General features: G+C 45.1%; 1 protein-coding gene across 2 annotated transcripts in view; it reads right to left on the reverse strand.

Moving 5' to 3' along the window:
* LOC146221302 (uncharacterized) overlaps nucleotides 1-13,636 on the reverse strand; it is an 82,447-nt gene that overhangs the window by 13,238 nt on the left and 55,573 nt on the right. The window lies entirely within an intron of this gene.

Below are 13,636 nucleotides of genomic sequence, written 5' to 3' on the forward strand. Positions count from 1 at the left end.
ATAACAGTTTTTTCCTCCCAAACAAAGAATCCCTTGCTAAAGTCCTTAATGGAAGGCAAACAGAGCTCCTATTGTTAGAGTAAACAGTTGCAGGGAATCCCATCCTCACACCTGTCCTCTCTCGCTCTCTTTCCCTCTTCACCACAGGCATGACACTAAACAAGTTTTTCTTTTTTCCCTCAAAAAAACTCACAAGCCACAAGTTGCCACTCGTGCATATAGACACATGTAAGCACGTTGCATGCTCGCCTGCACAAATAAACACACATGCACAGGTGCACACACACACACACACACACACACACACTAACTTCCAATAAATTGTAAAAGCACCACGTAGATATAGTCTTACTCTTCGAGTCTAGCTAAGTACTCTCTGTGTGATATTTGAACGGCGCTTCATTAACGTCTGCAATTCATCTGCAAATGCACACTGGCCCTGTGTTCTTTCATGGGGGCTATTCATTAATTACATTCTTTGTGCAAGTGCCACTGAGCTATCCGCAATGTTTAAGGTTACATCAAGCCCCAGTAAGTGGGTGCCTGATAACAGAATGCATCCATCTTCATTACTCAGCTGTTTGTGTCTGGACATGCTCCTCCACAAGCAAGGGGGCTATGTCAAGCTGAAACAATTCATTGCTTCCAGACACTGAACTTCTACCCTAACCCCTTTTTTATTTTATTTTAGAAGTCGTTCTAATTAATTTACTGGGAAAGTGGTGTCCACTCTTTGGGATTATCTTTCCAGTGGTTTCATTCTCTCTGGGTGAAGCTGCCGTAAAAGCAATTGCTTTGGAGCTCAACTAAAACCCCTTTCGAGATGTGAGTAAAAGCTGGATGATGAACCTCACAGGGAAATACCTTACAATACGATAGTAGCCTAGGTCATATGTAACCACAGATAAACAGAACATCCCTCTTCCATATTCCAACCAATCAACATTGAGATGATTTTGTTTGCCCCCGTCCTGTGCGAGCAGGAGAGAGTGTGAGGTGGGTGTTTATTTAGATGTAGGACTCCCATTGGTGGCTGTGCAGGGTCCAGTCTGGTTATTGATGTCTCACTTGTGCCTAGGAAATAGTTCTCTTCCAATCACGGGAGCTCTAATGCAACCTTCCAAGTATTCCCGTCAGAGAGGAAATGCATCGCAAAACCGATGGGGTTGGACTCTTATCGGCTGGTAATGAATACTCACTATCCTGCAGTGCTTTGCGTTGTCGTGCTGTAGTCCATCTCAGACTGCCATTGCAGACAACACAGTCGACATTGTTGGTAGTGACACCTAGAAAGTGAGTCAGGTGGCTGAACGGTGAGGGAATAGGGCTAGTAATCTGAAGGTTGCCAGATCGATTCCCGGCCGTGCCAAATGACATTGTGTCCTTGGGCAAGGCACTTCACCCTACTTGCCTTGGGGGGGGGGATGTCCCTGTACTTACTGTAAGTCGCTCTGGATAAGAGCGTCTGCTAAATGTAAATGTCACGCTCATCGACGACAAATTGTCATTTGAGGACAGCAAAGACTGTCTTTACCGTGGAAGCTAAAGTCTTTAAATGAGGTCAAAACTGTTATTTGATGTTATTTGATATATAACCGTTAAGGTTATTTGTCAAAAAGGGACACAGCTCTGTTTTATTAAATCTATTTTCACTTTAGTCCTGATCGTCAGTATTGGGAATGTTTAACGGTGAAGAGGCAGACAGAGTTGTAGAGAGTGGGGAACACCTGCTCTGAGACGACAGGTGAGTGCTTTCCTCAGGCTCTCCACTCAGAACAAACAGGCACCTGGTCAGAGAAAACACCTCCTTCTTAGTCGACCCTCTGCAGCCCTGGCAGCAGGGGGGTCCACTCCCTGCCCTCTGGGGGGGGGGGGGAGGGCGTAGGGAGGCAGGGTCCCTGAACTCAGCAGTTTTCCCTAAGGCGATAGCTAGTGTTACAGACAATTTTTCTTTTTTTTTTTTACGAATTGCACTTTGCAAACTTGATGTCTGCTATTACTTTACTCACGATTAAAGTGCTTTTATGATCACATGTACAGTAAGTTTTTTCTACGATTTTTAATGCTGCACCTGAATTGCCCTACGGGGGCCAATAAAAATGTATTGAATTGAATAGTGCTGTTGGTCTACCCTTCTTCACCTTCACCAAGCAACAAACTGAGAACTTAAAGATCGAGCACCCGTATCGACGTTCTGTTAGTATAGAGCGTGTTTACATTTACAACTGAATGTTGTTAACCTTGTGAGTGTTGACCGATACTTTTAAAGTGTCTTTATATATAATCTGTAACCTTCGGCTTATCAGCAGATATGTTTTCCTACTTCTGCGATTGTATGTGTTGCTATTAAAAGGTCGAACATGGTACAGAACAGTGTCTGTGAGCTTATTGGAAAAATCCAGTCTTTTCACCGTGGATCGTCAATAGATTCAGACAAATGCCTTGAGTAACAAAAACATGGTTCGCCCATCTGAGAGGAAAATTGACACAGCTTCCGAAGTAAAAGCCTTTGAGAGCTTACGTGTTCGTGTCGACAATAAAGCATGTCGATTTGCTCTGGGAATTAGCAAAAGAGGGCTCATTCGTTGTGTCAGGAAGGGCATGCGAAGTGGTGGTCAGTCTTTAGGTCGTAAATAATCAACAGTAATTTCTACAAGCTGTTCCACATTAATGGAACACTCCTGAAAAGGCACATTTAATGGGAGAACTAAAACGCTGTTAGTATTGTATTTACTCAACATACCCACAGCATTCAGTCATCCCGTATCAAGGCCAAATGACCCAATTCAGGTTAAAAGCATTACAAAACCCTCCCTCGATCCACTCATACAATTATATTATCTTTAAGGGAAAGCAACCTCACTGATTTATTAAATGTGAGGTCTGATAACAAATGTTTTTTTTGTATTTTCCTGTTTATTTTCTACCACATGAAGACTTTAGTGAGGGCAAATTGAAAAAGGCCAAGGATGGCCATAGGAAGGTGGCGCGGGACAATCCGTCTGATATCTTAAGCAACATGAAAGGAACAACAAGATCACACACACTGACAATGAACTGCAGCACCGGCCCAGGAAAGACAGTCGTCTCCAACGATCCTGCTAATCTTACAAACAGCATTATCGATGTGCTCCCACTTTCACTGTACACTGGAAATGGCATAGTGTGTGCTATCCTAACACAGCATGTGAAACAGCACTATATAAAACACACACGGTTATTAAGTCTCCAGCTGTGATGCTAACATAACAAGGCAATGTGCAATATATTAACCCCTGGTTAAGATTCACAGACAGCAAAGTGTTAATCACACCCTTATGTTTTATGAATATGACCTTTTGAGGACTATTCCAATCAATCAATAACCTTGCGAGCAGTCTATTGGGATTATTTAAAACCCAGGAAGCCAAAAGTAGGACACTATTTATCCAAACACAATCATTATTAATGAGGACAGAGTTAACCCAAATACATTTTCCATGTTTTCCACCTCAAACAGTCTTCTAACTACAACCCGCTTGTTCTACCCTTTTCTTAAGTAAAAAGGACATTCTACCTGCATTGCATAGCACTGGGTGTGTAAAAGATAAGTCGTACAACACACACACACACACACGACAGTAACAACACCGAACCAAAGCAAAGCTTTAGCACAAGCTACTCGGACACAAAGCACACATTTTACATAATATTTCCGACATTTCCTCCCGGGCCTCGTTTAGCATAAATGTTGTTGTTCTGGCTTTAATGCAGGAGTCCGACGACACAACGTCTTTTGACCGCTCATTTGCATAAGTGAATCTGAAGGCTTGGAGTAGTGTGACAGGGCCGCTGGAGTGGCCCCTCTGGTCGGCCTCTCCCCCCCCCCCCCCCCCCCCCCCCCCCCCGAAACGAAGAACAGGGAACATGTCTTTTGACAAATACTTTCAGGATAATGAGGATTTGTTTTTTTTGAATCCGTATAAAGAGTTCTGACCTCCGTAACTGAGTAATATTTCGATATGTAGAAAACGGTCTTAAAAATGCTTAATTCCTTGACGCGCATACCTAAAATGACAATGTTGTATGAAATTCTCTGGTATGATATGAGAGACTGCACACACACACACACACACACAAACATCCATACACACAGGCACAGACAGACACACAGACACACACAAGCACCTGCACGCACTCTGCATAAAGTGAGCATCTGACAGGCGACTCATCATCCAATCCTAAGTAACATGTTGGCATCTGTCTGATTCACTCCACATATCCGTTACACGCTGAGGAGACAGAGGGACTCGGATTCACCCTCTACGCTGACGCAGCCTTGATGTCCAGTCAGAGGTGGATGATGGGCGGGTGTGTGTGCGTGTGTGTGTGTGTGTGTGGGGTGAGATCAGCCGGACCACACTAGTGAGTCCGCTAACTTCTGGAGATTAAAAACTCGAGCCCTCCTCTCACGTCGGGGCCCCCTCAGCACCCTCAGCCCCACTCAGCCCCACTCCCTCCGTCTGCATCGCACTTCCAGAGACGAGGGGGTGATTGATGAGAGCCATCAGGTTGCTGGAAATCTCTTCTCTCATTAGACTCTCTCCAGCTACTTCCTGCTTGCTGCCTCAACAGTCACGAGGACGAAGGGGGGGCTGGGGGTGGGGGGCCTAAGGGCGGGGATGTGTTGGGGTGGCGCGGAGAGTTTTAAAGGGAGATAAGTGCCCCCAGCTAAAGTATTTACCTCGTACATTAATCTCTGGGAAATTAATTTTTTTGGCCCCATTATATTTTCTTTGGGAGCGGACGGAGAGAAAAACAACTTTGTTTGATGGAGGCTCCGGGCTCCCTGGTCCTGCGCTGTAATCTTCACACTTAGTAAACCTCCCCCTATCCCTCTTCGTCGCTCAGGGGACTGGAGGGATTAATGGTCCTGGGGGAGCGCTGGTGGGAGAGGCTCCCGGTCGCAGACCAGAGAGCCGAGCTCGGGGCTGGGGGAAGGTACGAGGTGATGGGGAGAGGGGGGGGATATTCACGGGCATTACCTATCACGCACATGGACACACATTCACACGCGTACGCTCGTACAGATATTCACACGCTAACACACACACACACACACACACACACACACACACACACAGGTTTAGACATTCTTAGAGGGACTACCCAACGAAGGGCAGGACTTCTTCAGCGAGTGGGCCTGTTAGGTAGGGTCTAAAAAGCCTGCACTTGAGAGAAAGCGTTTCTACGTGCACCTGTGTGCGTGTGCAAGCCCCTTGTGTGTACTTCCGCGTGGGTGTGTGTGTGTGGGTTTGTACCTGCGTGTGTGTGTGCGGCAGTGTGAAGGGTGGGGTTTTGGTCATCCGGGATAAGATATCCTGACAGGGCAATCAGAGAGAAACAAATTCCGTGGCCACACGACTTCAGCGCGCTCGTTCTTCACTCTGATGAGCTTTTGAAAAATGGAGTGCGGCTGAAATTGGTTTTGTATGAGGGGCTTCAGATCTGTCTCTTATCAGGGTTATTGCCACCTGTCTTCATTGGCTGCAGTGGTCTGTTTATGAATCTGCCTCTTCCTTTTAATGCCCGGGGAATCGGGTCTTCAGTGGAACCGGAGATCCTGAGTCCTTCACAGAGAAGGCTGGAGACGGCAGCACGAGGAGAGGTCAGCTGTACGCTTCCAAAACAAATCTACTCATCGCAAAACCCACCAAATGCCACCTTTCGGATTACAGCTGGTGGGTTTCAATCCAACGCACCGGTCCCAATCCCCCCATTAAACCCGGCTAATCTGGGGGGCCCTTCTCCCAAATTAATGACAATTAGAATTCCATGACAGAGAGAACCCCCCACGGTGTGATAACAGATCCGGTTCGAGTTAAAGATCGCCGGCAGCCTTTGTCCCGGGGACAACGGTTTCGCTCGCGATCAATCAAGAAAAAGCGAATGTACTTCAGAGACTCTCCCCTGATTGATCAGTCTTGTACTGGGACACTGAGGGGGGAAACAAGGAAAAAAGAAACTGTGAGAAAGGCTTATGGATCGATATGAATCGTCGATAGACTCTTCCACAGCTGGACATTGTTATATTTTCAAATAATCTCGTCAAGTCTAGCTCATAGTTCACTGCATTACGGTTTTAAAAAGGTGAATGATTACTGGTTACGAATAAAATTGCAATGGGCACAATTCTGTCAAGGCTATGATTTAGAGCATTGATTTTTTTGAGGGGGAGTGATGTGTTTTTTTGTCGGTGTGTGCATGTGGTGCGTCACTGTGGATCAGAGCCAAGCTTATCAGAGTAAAAGTGTGGTTGCACAACCATCAGCTGTGGTGCACCATCAGGGATAGTGACAAGTGAGGGGAGGGGGAGGGAGGGGAGGGGAACGCCCAGGCTATCATACCAGAGGACCAGGGACAGGCCAAACAACCTTGTTGTAATTCCCAGAGAAGTTGCGTGATAGACGGCCCCAGGTTTGTGAAGGCTGGGCCTCAAGTCTGTGGAGGCTGGGCCCCAGGTCTGTGGAGGCTGGGGCCCAGGTCTGTGGAGGCTGGGCCCCAGCCTGCAAGTCTGCTCCGCGTCACGCCGCTCAGGTGTTGGAAGCCATTGTTTGGTTTCTTGCACCTGTGCATTCCATCCAAGCCCTGAGTGCAGAGCAGTTCAAGCACTGAAGCTCGGAGTTTGGCTCGCTGCTATTTAGGCAGACCTAGACTTGCCTTATGAAAAAAAGGCCCCTAGCTCTCGAGCATGTCACTCTGTGCTACTCCTTCGGAATGTACTTGGGCCATCCTTTATTTAGACAGGGAAACCATTTCAGACCGAAAGACACAAAGGAGTCTGTTTACACGGAAAGAATGGAAAGAAAATAGCGGTTATATCAAAGCAAGCCTATACGCGACGATATTTAGGGAATTGGGGATGAGAAAAACTGATCACGCTATTTTTCAGCAAGCGGTTCAGACACACACTAACCATTTAGTAAAATGTGGATTTGATTTCATGGTGTGCCACAACAACTTTTGTCGTAATAACAACGTGAGATATTTTGGTTTATTTACCAATGCAAATTCAGAGCATGAGCCATCAGCTGGATACTGTATCAAGGGAATTTGATAATAACCGAAGCAATATACTTACAAATCCTTGTTTATATTCATTTTACATATTTAAGAAAAGTAAAGGGATCATATTAATAAATAACAAAGCAAATAATGCTCAGTACAGATTTCCCTAAAGAATGTGGGTGCCCTTAATCAACACTTTCAAGTACGCTTGATTAAAGTAAAAAATGAGTTGTTGTTCCCCGAGGGGGATATACTTTCATGTGAAGCGTACTTTTCATTTAGCAGACGCTTCCGTCCAGAAGAGCTTTGTTGCCGCCCACAGGTATAATCAACCAGAAAATTAATAATCATTCTCCAGGACCACTATAAATCATTACGCTTTGGACAATTAATGATGGAGGGAAGCAGAGGATCTATAATTAAAATACTTATGATGCATATCATCAAGATTTAAATCTACCATTCTGCAATGGGATATCAAAGGTTACTGCCCTGCACTGGCCTTGGTTGGCATCGTGAAGTAATGATTTTTTTTTTCTTCTACGGAGAACACTTTGCACATCATTACCTTGGTTAATCATTTTAATGCGAGTTAAACACTTTATTCGGGTTTTGTCAGTTAGTGGGAACACACCAAGAGACTCCGAGGACTTTGAGATCCCTCTCAAAACATTCCGTCTTTATCCGAGAATATGCAAAACGTTGTCAGAAGCCTATGGAAGGTACAAGCATAACTTATTGCTTGGTGAAGGCTGGGTTGTTTTACGATAGCTGAAAGATCTCTATGAGGGGAAGCAGAGTTGACAACTTTCAGAACAGCCCTTCATTACATCTGCCGGGTTCAAATTAATCAGTGACAGCGCGGAACCAGCTGATGTGTGTTTAACTCCCCCAAATCAAATACCCAGAATCCTCGGCTTCAGCCCTTTGTAGAGCTTGTTTACCCTCCTCGAGCAATTCAAGATGTCAAACTTATTTATTCTAACTTGCAGTTTTTATGCGGCCCGCTCCTTATATTTGTCAACACTGAAACCCATTGAAGCGTTATTTGAGGAATATGCATTCCAGAAAAAATCCCAAGGATTTTCCATGCGGCTCTTAGAGAAATACACTCCCACTTAAAAACATCTATGTTTTTCCATTACTGGTTGCATCGCTATGAGAGGTCAGTCACACTCGAGTCACACAGCATAAGCAGTCTCACAACATATGTAACCTTCATCAAAATATAAAAGCGGACAATGTAATAGTGGGCTCAAAAGAACTCATGTTTGATCGATATGACAGCTTTACAGTCGCTCGCAGCGCACAGTACAGTACAACGGATGTACAGCTCAGTTAGCCTCTATGGTGTTCATGAGACAGAATGGACATGCTGTAGAGGTTGGAGGGAGGGAGGGAGGGAGGGAGGGAGGGAGGGAGGGAGGGAGGGAGGGAGGGAGGGAGGGAGGGAGGGAGGGAAAACACTCAACTCTGGCTGACTCACAGCTTGTCTCAGTCACAAAGCAATCTCTGGCCATGAGCACATCCACTTAGAAGGCAGCTTGACGATCCCCAGCCAGTGATTTATTCGTCTTCGGCGCGTTGCGAGGCTGTCGGAATTCGTCAAGTTAGAATCCTAATTAAAACTGTTAATCACGGATTCCTGTTTGTTCAGCACCCGTGCGAAATGAAAAATGTGATCAAATTATTCACTAATGCTCCATTTCAGACAGGTAAGCCGACCCACTCCGGAGCGGCAATATGCAAAGCGACTGTACAAAGTTTTCAAACAAGTTTATGAACACTATAGGGCCTCTCGTTGATACTACAGGCCTAAATTGGCTGGAGCAACCAAACCAAAGGTTACTCTGAATAAGTACTGCATACATAATTCCTTTTCTGAAATGTTACAATCATCTACACCGTACGCTTTTCACTTTAATTCAAGAGTATACACATGACAATCACATTTATGTCTGTTGTGCCACATAGATGTATACGTTTTTGTCATGCGTAAGGTTCTACTCCCCCTAAGGCTAGTCGTGTACTAGTTGGGCTTTGCTTGGCTGCTCGGTACAGCGACGAGGCCTAGATGAAACCCAGGTGTATCCCTTAAGGCTCCCGGGAACATCTCCCTCCTCCTTCACCATCAGCACGGGGAAATATAGACCCTGTCTCTCTCAGTGGGCCCGGGAGAAAAGGAGCCTTCTGCCAAACAAGCGGCTGTGCCGTCTCCCACTGCGAGGAGCCTTTTAAAAACAATGAGGAAGCAGCATGGAGCCAATCTAAAAGACCGTACTCGGCCCCCCTTTGATGTTGCAGTCAGGTACCTCAGGAAGAGGACGAGAGGAGATGCCGGTGTGACGAAGCAGCCCCGTGTGACCTTGGGTGTGGCAGAGGTGAAGAAATACTCGAGATCCTCAGCGTTCGTGGAGAATGCCTATCGAATGTGTTTTTCGTACAGTTGCGCCAATCCAGATTCGGACGAGAGGCATGTTTGGTGGTGTGACGTCAATTTTGGTCGTCACTACACTTCTGACTGGTCCCTGTGTTTGCTCAAAATCCCCAGAAACGTCACATGATTTCCAAATCTCCTCAGAGACCTCGTTCTCCAGCCTCCCCTGATCATGCACACTGATATTCCAAAAGGTCTACGGAGCACTCAATAATGTACTTCCCATCTTCACTCTCGCTTAATCCCCCTTTTCAAAACAGCTCACCAATTTCATCAAGTCATATGTGATGAGTGCTCTAAACAGCTGAAGCTTACAACTTAAACCAGCCTCAAGAGAAAGACCCTAAGCCTAGCCAACTCCCAAATGAGTTACACAATAGGTTACTGGGCACTCCACATTCATCTCATAGCATACCAGCAGACTGTGCTGTGCTTTCTGGGCTGTAGTCAGTGTCCTGGAACCAACCAAAGAGATTCTTATTGTGCCGACTGTCCTTCAACTCATTCGTTTGGTGGCTGATCAGTCTAAACGTGCATGCCATGACCTAAAATCCTCTTTAGAAAACAACGAGACGGCCAAACCCCCCCCCCCCCCTCGACTGCTATCGAAAATTGACCGGCAAAGGAAGGAGAGAGAGAGATTAGCCGGGCACGCCGCGGAGCCTGAGCAGGTGAGAACGAGTCCGAGCACGATTCATTTGTCTGCCTAATTACCAAAAGGACGAGTCGAGGGTTTCACCTACGATCACGGCTAATGAGAAAATGCTACCTTCCACCAAACTAATTCATTCTTGTTAATGCTCCCGCAGCGTCGAGGCAAGGACCATTCAGACGGTATTAGAAGGCAGCAGAGGCCTGGCCGCCACTGTCCACTTCCCTCTTTAAAAAAACCCCAGAGTTCGTAGTTGTAATTGGTGTCCATGATTCCACAGTAATGGCCATCCTCGCCTCAGGGAAGCCGAGGCCTTGAAAGGACAACTTCCTGCCCGCTGAAAGTCTGGCTGAAAGTCTGGCTGAAAACAACGCCACATTGGCGAATGGCACACTGCATGACCCTGCAGCTTCCAATGTTTTTAAAGTAATGAGAAAATCTGTCCAACACGAATAGCAATTATTTGACAGAATAAATGCCCATAGATATTGTGGAAAAACAAACAAGCAATGTCCAAGTGAAGCTGATTTGAAGTGCTGCAGCTCCTAATCTATATTCCTATTAAAACTAAACTATACCCACATACTGTATGATCTGCCTCTGCAATTTTGGATGGTTGAAGAGAGCTTGAGTTAAGTGAATTGCTCTTGAACCCAATCACTTTTTTATTGATGTGCAGCAATGAGAGTGGTGTTTTTGAGTTATGTGTGCTGTGCCGAATCATAATTAGTTTAATGCCTGGGAGTTTTCGCAAACAAATTAAGAGTCTACAAATGTCAAGTTACTTCACCTGAAGTTCAACTCATCCGGACTTTTACGCAATACAATACAGCATGCGGTTTCACTCGCTTAATTTTGATTTCAAAGAATCGAGCGATGCTTGTATTTAACGCGTTAACCCGCGCTACCCCGTGTGTCTGTCAGTCAAACGCCCAAGGCTTTTAACGAGGTAGACATCCGTCCTCGTTCACCAGACTGCCCCTGCGACACTCTGAAGGTGAGCAGGCCCTGCTTTAAGAGCCTACCCCGACACTAACGCTTAGACTGTGACCTTTCATTTCATTCGGGCTGTGTACAAATGACTTCAACATGCCCCACTCAGGGAGAGGAGAAGAAGAAGAAGAAAAAAGAAAAAAAACCCTCTGAAAGAAAGTCTTTGCTAGATTGTAGCCACTCTGGGCTTCGGCGTTCCGGCATTATCTACTCCTTGCCTTTAATGACTTCCCGCCAAGAGAGGCCTCGGTAAGAACCTCGGCAGTCAGACTAAGAATAGAATTAGACGCAAGGTTATCTGGGCATTACACTCACTGTAACATGCAATTAACTCTTCTCCTCCATTTTCATTACACAATTATTCATTAATGTCAATTTAATTTTATGCATTGTTCTACATGACCAAAGGCTGATTACTGGGCCCTTGCACTCCAATATCCCAAGTTAACCGATGCTAGCCTCACTCGCTGGTCGACTAATTGCAATTTAGCCCCGTCCAGCATTTCCCTCTTTAGACCTGCCTTAATGGAGCAACTGATTCACAGACAGGTAACGATTGGAAAGACAAAGTACCTCTCTCTCTGAATGGAAAACAAATGCCTTGCTGCTAAGCTGTTTTCTTTGTGATAGCATAGAGGGCAGTCTTTTGTATTCAGAGAGGGACATGCAGTAATGCGTTTGCCCCTAAATCCTATTTGTCGACCATTTCTATCTCCATGCAGTCGTAAGACAACCGTATATTACAAGTCAAACTGGAAAGTCTGTAGAGGGGAACAATGGCCAATCAGGATGTGGGGACAGTTTATTGTGTATTTGTATAACCGAGATTAAGATCTGCCAGCTAGCTCTCATTGATCTTCAAGCCTTGGGCGAGCACATGCGATATCTGTGAAGTCTATGAGAGCGTTTGAAACGCCGTGATTGGTCGAGCAGCTAGCATGATAGTGTTTACTCTCTACCTCACACTACTTGTCACACTAACTACGGCTCACATGGTGCCAGTTCATACCTCTTTGCGATGCTGCTTGATTCAAGTTGGATCATAGATCCAACACTTCACATCCTCGAATGTTTTGGTGGCATTGTGAGGATTTCTTTTCGAGCTATAGTATAGCTATAGTACGGAACCTCACTTAAAGGCTTTCGAAAGGGGCAGAGGACTATTGTAACGCCAGTTATCTTCAACATGTGATCATGTTAATGAGCACAAATTACAATGTAAAAAAAAAAAAAAAAAAAAGAAAAAAAAAAACGACACTGTAACCTGCAAAGTGTATTGGGTTGAGTCAGCCGTCAGGCTGGGTAGATCTTATCTGCTCGAGTTACATGAATGCACCCCTCCCAGCATCTCTCTCTCTGTCTCTCTCTTTCTCTCTCTCTCTCTCTTTCTCTCTCTCACACACACACACACTCTTTCTTTCAACAAAAAGGCTGCCATTAACCTTTCGTTTCATACAGCTGCCGATAATCAGATGCTGCCATCTCAGGGTATATTAAAGTATTAGAACAACAACTGCTTCGGCTTTTCACTGCCCCCCTAAACACACACACACACACATACTCCGCCCCCCTCCCCCTCCGTGCCATATCCACCAGCGTCCTCCTCACCAGCACCTTCTTTAGAGGGGGAGTATGGTGTGTCGGCGTGATAATTAAATCCTCTTTTTAGAGCGGGAAATCGTTTCACACTGTTCTGTCACACGATCTTAAGAGACATCTTGTCTCATAAAATAATACTCTGAAAAAAAAGAGAGAGGGAGAGAGAAAGAGAGATAGAAACTGTGGAGGGAGGCACTTTGCACACACCTGGTATGATTAAAGTGTGCAAATTTGAACGTTACCCCCAAGGCCAAATGGAGCCGTCCTTCATGAGCTCAAGATCTAGATCAAAGCGTCTCGGGCGAGTCCTCGGGGCGTACGTTTTCATAGTCCTTTCTCCTCCTTTAAAAATTCTATTTTATGCGCGTCCACGTTTTATTTCAGAAGAAACCATGAAAGTTTCATCCACAACAAGGGGGGGGGGGGGGGGAGGGTGCGATCCTAAGAGCAATCTGCTTGATGAGCAAAACTAGGAAATGCCCAGGCAAAATTATGATTCATCTTCTCCTTTGTCGATCTACCAATGAAATGATTTTTTTCCCCCTTCTTTGTAAGCTGTGGGGCAGTAATTATTGTCCATTTTCAGACCTGGGATAATCAAGGCCTCGAAAAAAAATGAGATAATAAGCATCAAAAATGAATGCAAGGAAACAGACAGCCAAGTCTTCATTTGGAATAAAATGAGATTTGATTAGCGTGACCAAAGGTTTACAACATCCCGTTTGAATATAATAGATAGTAATTACTTTCATATTGAATGGAGTTCACTTCATAGCAAATTATCCAAATAAGATTAAATATGTCTGGATTTAAAGAAGAATGATTATATCCTTTGATGATTCTTTTCTTTTTAAAACTTGTAAGACTAAGGATGATTTTTCTTTTGCTTTTAGACATCATGGGGATTA

The sequence above is a fragment of the Hypomesus nipponensis genome, chromosome 26 (assembly GCF_054491055.1).
Source record: "Hypomesus nipponensis isolate SF chromosome 26, ASM5449105v1, whole genome shotgun sequence".
Lineage (NCBI taxonomy): Eukaryota > Metazoa > Chordata > Actinopteri > Osmeriformes > Osmeridae > Hypomesus > Hypomesus nipponensis.